Below are 6,001 nucleotides of genomic sequence, written 5' to 3' on the forward strand. Positions count from 1 at the left end.
TGTGGGAACATAATTTATGCAACTATACTTTATACATGATTACTGGGGTTTTTTTCCACTTTTTCAGAACATTACATTGCCTTCAAAATAGATTGTATTATACCAGTAAGTGCCGCTTTTGAGTCTTTTAATGCAAAACAGTAGGAGCGTACAAAGCCTATGGTACTTTTGGTTTCAAAAATACAAGTTAAAAATCAACTGTTCGTTTGCCTAGCTAAGATCTAATTCACACTCGTTTCAGCAAGTGAGTACATAATTCGTGGAATACCTTCAATTTTACCAAAATCTGACTCTTTAAACCACTGTAGGAGTTTTAAATAGTGTAAGCTAGTTAATTCACTGTCATATTTTGTAATTGTCAAGTCATGAGTCACAACTATATAAGATTTTTTTTTTATCAAGTGGTACTTCTAAAAATGCTTGAAGTACCTATCTGCTTCAGAAAAGTAGCAAGAGGAGTAAGATGTTCTTAAGGGAGATTTTGCTCCATTAAATCAAATATGAAAAGCATATTTTCTGTGCAGTTCTGCAGAGCCTTAGGGCTCAAAGAACAATATTTGCAATTAAACAAGGATTAAGTGCACCTGTAATTAGGGAGAAGTTATTTGGGCTTTTGTACTAGAAAGTTCAAAGCTGCTTATAAATTGTGTGTGCCTCATACACAGAAAGTGGTGAGCTACAGAAAGTGGTGAGCTGCAGGTCTTTGGATACAAATACCAGAGGATTCCAGCAATCCTCTTCATAGTTACAAGGACAAAGCTTATGGTGGCTTGTGTTGTCGTAAGAACACAGAAGAATATGCATGGCTTTAGTCAAGATTTGCCTGAGACTTTAAGGATATCACAAGATTTTCGCAAACTTGTTTGGAAATTGAATCGCTTCCTGCCCAAATGTACAACTTCTGGAGGGGACTGGGGCAATTAATATGGAAAACGCTCTTTAAAAAACTGCTGTTAGCAGGATTTTTTTTTTTAATTGCAGTGTTAGGAAGAGTCTACTTGACCTTTGGTTCCGTTAATGTCCAAAACACTCAGTAGTATTTCAGTATGTAAATCTGCCTAGTAATTAATATGCCATCTAGCCGCCTCCTCTCCAGAACGCATCAGTATCCATCCTACTATGCAACACACGCCGCGGCAGCCTTAACTCCGCTTCCTTTTCATTCTTCAGCATGCAGTCCACTGAGAGTTTTTCACAAAGCTGGTAGCAGTGGCAGGGTGGTTGTTAACAGCAGCACAGTCGAGATTGCGTTCCGTGGTCTGCTGTCTATGGTAGTTAAAGCAAGAAGATGGATGGGTCCTAGTGAGAAGAGGCTGTGTAGGTGATGTAAGGTGTAGCCAAGGTAAGCCTTAGCGCTTCGCTGACTCTTGCCTGTTTCCAAATTCTTAGTGCTTGCTTGGCGATAGGTTTAAATGATGTGGGAATTACAGACTTTTGGAGGTTGAACTGCAAATAATGAAATTCAACCGCCTTTATGGATGAGTTCACTCATACTGGACAACGGCATCCAGGAGAAGAGGAAAAAACAAGGTCTTAGAAAACAGTTGAGTTTAAACATACGTACAGCTATCACGCGAACGTTTGTTTGGCATTATCTGACCAGTCAGGCTTACGTGCCTCAGGCTTCTATGAATCAAAGCTGGATCAAAAATTATTTCATGGAGGTATTTTAAATAAACTGTGCCTTTGTGCCAGTGGACAGCTATGCACCACAGAGGTTTTCAATTATGACTGTTCTAAAAAAATGATGGAGTGTAACTAAACTCCGAAGTCGATCTACTTGGCATGCCTCTCTAAGAAGTTCTATCGATCTAGACAAATATTTAAAGAAAACAGGTCAGCATTGAAGTAGAACTTACTGTATCTCTATTCTAATTTCAACGGCCTCCTATTTAAACAATTTGTTAACTTTGTTAAATTTTCAGTTTTTTATAGGTATAATTGGATCTTTACCGTAGGTACAAATGGTATAGTTCGTACTTTAGAATCATCAGGCTGCTGGCGTGCTTAAGATCTTTATAGTAGTAATCTTCATGGTAACATGAGAGAGCTTCCAATATAATTCATCAAATCATTTCATTAGCGGCTTTTTTAGCACCTATAAAACCTTATGCCATAATGTATAGTTTCCTAAAATACAAGGAGCAGGTCTGTTGTATTTAAAAGAGAGTCTACGGCAGCTGAACAGCATCGTGGCATGCAGATTATTCAGTCAGCTGTACAGTGGTTTGTTACATCTGTCTCATCTCAACCACCTACTAGTCTTCATTCTCTTGAATTGCTAGCAGCTATTCTTACATTGTTCTAATTTTTCACTTTGTAATAAAGCTTGCGAAAGCAAAGCACAGGAAGGATGCTTGATACGTGTGTGACGTTGGGAACATTTTATTTTGGGACAACCTTATTATTCATATTGGAATGCAGAACAGGAAAATTCTGAATAGAGCTATGTGTATCCTTGGTTCTGACACCACAACTTCAAGCTTTGTTCTTCTTTTCCATTATATAAACTGAACACCTTTTACAAAGGCTGTGTCTGTATATATTATGTAACTTTAAATGTTACCTGTGTAAGATCATATCTTATATATATGGGCACAGGTACACATAAGTATTTTTTAAATTAAGATTGTAATATCACCAGATCTGCTCTTGGAAATCCAGGGGGACCAAAATATTTTAGCATTCAAAATATTAATTTTTGTATCATTTCAAGTATATACCAAAACAGTTTCTGATGAATACTGATGCAAATGTTTATTGTAAATATTACATACATTATACATTCACTTAAGTTTTGTGGATTTAATCAATTTGACATTTTAGTAGCATTGAAGCCTCAGTTTGGTTTACAGACTTGTGACCAGGTGGATATGGACATGGAGAATAAGGAGCATTGGAAATGGATGCTGAAAAGCCCGAAACGTTTTTGGGATGCTGGAATTCTTCAGGGACCTTCCAACCTTAAAAGCTGGAATTGTGGGATGTTTCTCAAGCTGACTTCCCAAGTATGACACGCTGTCACCCTCCAATGGTTCCATTTGTAATCCTAAGAAAGACTTTGTATATAGGTAAAGACATTGGGATTGACTGTATGGGAACATGAAGGTGTCAAATGAAATAAGAGGCTATTTCATTTTTTTCCGTAATGGTTCTGAGTGTGTGACTGCCATGAAATTCACCTTTTAGTTAGTTCCTTGTTTATATTGTGCCATTGAAATGATTGCAAGGTGTTAATCATTTTGTGGTTTTTTTTTTAAAAAAAAAAAAAAAAAGACTTCACCATATCAGTTGCTTTAAACTCAAATTACCTCTTAAAAGACCAAGGTACATTTACCTCATGTGTATATAATGTTTAATATTTTTCAGAACATTCTCCAGGTTTGCAGTTACATGTTTTTAGAGACATGGGTATTACTAAATACACAACTTCAGCGGTACTAAATGTATTATCTGGTGCCCCAAAACACTTTAATTTTCTGTATTTTATTGTATTAGCAAGTTTGCTGCTTTGTCACTGTAGCACCTGCCCTTACATAGCTGTGTGGATATTGCCTTGTAAATTTTACTTTTTGGATGATTTGAGGATCCTGTACAGATGAGTGTCACTTTTTTAAACCTTACAATATTGTGCATTTCCCTTACATTTCTGAAAATATGTATTGTATTTGTAGAGTATACATTTCAATGGATTGTAAATAGGACAGTAGAAGAGTGGATGCTTATGTTAAGTGCTAACACTACAGTAGAGAGATTAAAGCAGTGAAAATAAATAACTTTTTTTCAAAATGCATGAGTTGTCTTTCAGAGGAAGAAGTTGCAGGTAAGGTATGGGGTTGGGTGGGATGTTCTTACCTGGCAAAACGTGGGTTTACTCTGAATTCCTTTCCTCGGAAGTAATTTCTGCTGGTATGGAAAGGACAGAGGGGTTTGCTAATGCTGGGGCAATCCAGCTATACAGATAATGGTAAAAGCCTGATCTTCCTACAGTAATATTTGAGTAAGTACCTTGCTAGTGTCTCTGATCTCTTAGACAGAATAACTGACGACAAAGTGTTCCTTCTCTCCATTTGTATTTACATAAAAGTAACAGTAAGGATTTCAGATTGCTTCAACAGCTGACCTCGGTGCATCACAGAACAGCAAGTAAAATCAGCTTGTGTTGGAGTGCATTGTTTCTGTGCAAAACTCAATTTTAGACTGCTGTTACGTTTCTGAAGGAAGGTGAAGATGTAGACACAACAAAACATAGGACAGCTTGCCCTTCCGTAACTTTACATTTATCCATTAATCGTGGCTCAGAAATGACCAGCACTTCTTCCACAAACTCTTTCTCCAAAATGGAAAGCTGTAAGGTGTCCAGAGAAAGCCAAAAGCTGTGTCAAAATACTGTGCTCCTGTTTAAACTCCTTTCACAGGAAGGTATGATGACTTGGCCAAGGACATGCCTCTCTCCCAGGAGTGGTTAAAGGAAGGCCCCTCCTACCACTGCAAGCAACCAAAATTCAGTAAAATCCCAAGTCCCTCTCGTACATCTCCTAGCAGAGGAAATGTATGGCCTGGAAATAGCATAGTAATGTTGCTGTCTACCATGCTTAGGTTTTATTAAATAGTCTTCTGAGTTTCATGCTTTGAGGGGCTGAACCTAACAACTGAAAATCCATGAACAGCAAACAATCACCGCAAGTGGCTTAGGTGCGAGGATGTTTTAAGATCATTTTGGAGGAGGTGGTGAATTCAGGAGGTCTGCATGCGAGCTTGGATTACAAATCAGCGTAAAGAGTGGCAGACTTTCAGCTGGTTGGTTTTGCCAATTTGGAATTTGTATAAGCCTTCATCATTTTGTTGGAGGAGAGGTACTAAAATCTGACACCGCAACTCCCCTTCCTGACATGATGTACTGCTGCGGTTTTACGAGTCTCATAATTCTGGCTTGGAGTGGCTGGAGTTATTCCCAAGTCTTCCAGGTCGGAAAAACACGTAGACACAGCATTTTGTTCGTTAACTTGACTAGACTGCAAATAAAGTGTCCAGAAGTCCCCAGGAAACCCACAGCCTTGAGTCTTCCTGAGAGTTTCTTGAAAGTAAGATTTAAATCCCCAGTCTCTGGGATGTAATGGTACTTGAAACCATGACCTCACTCTTGAAGAGTGAGAAGCCGGAGCAAGCCCTGCTCATAGGGCCCTCTGCAGAATTGCAACGTTTATTGGTATTGAAATAGGTATACAGGTTCAACATCCTTGAGATGTGTTTCTAATTAGCTCAATTATGAAACTGAAAAGAGCTCTCCAGTTGCCAACAGCAGAATGTTTGTGGAAGCTGTTGAAGAATTGGGCACATAAGTTGATACTCAATTTTATACAGTATCAAATATATTTGTGGAGGTTTTTAAATGAGGGGAGAAGGGGTTAGAAATACGCCTTTCAGCCCAAGGAGGATGCAGGACTTAAGGGATGTGTAGGGGAGAAACAAAGGGTGGGGAAAGGGAGAGGTTTAGATGATCTGGAGAGGAGTGAGCATGGGAAAACAGATACAGGGATAAAAAGGGTGGGTCGCACGTCAATAGTTGGCCGGTCAGTGTGCCAGTCCGGCCGTACCCTGCACAGCCTGTCCTCTCTTCTTTTTAAATCCTTTTCTACATCTTCTCCTGCGTGAGGGACTCGGTTCTGCGGCTGCGGGGGTGTCCGAGTGCAGCGCCGGACCACGGGCGGGTGGTGCCGTGTGTCCGTGGTGCAGCAACGGGAGAGCCCAGGGCGAGCAGAGCCAAGCGCCAGCAGCTGGAGCCGGACTGTGGGTCACGGCGGTCTGTGTGTAGCACCAGTGTTGCGTTAAAAGGAATGCAGTTTCGAAATTTGTCTGTCAGAGTCCCAGGACTTTCACTGATTCATTTATCAGAGCCCCAGCGAAAGGACTCGCACTGAGCAGATGCACAAAAATCAACATCAGTTATTTTACTGAGAGCGACAGAAACAGCTTCCAGATTGCCGTTGATAAATGCACT

The sequence above is a fragment of the Gavia stellata genome, chromosome 3, assembly GCF_030936135.1.
Source record: "Gavia stellata isolate bGavSte3 chromosome 3, bGavSte3.hap2, whole genome shotgun sequence".
Lineage (NCBI taxonomy): Eukaryota > Metazoa > Chordata > Aves > Gaviiformes > Gaviidae > Gavia > Gavia stellata.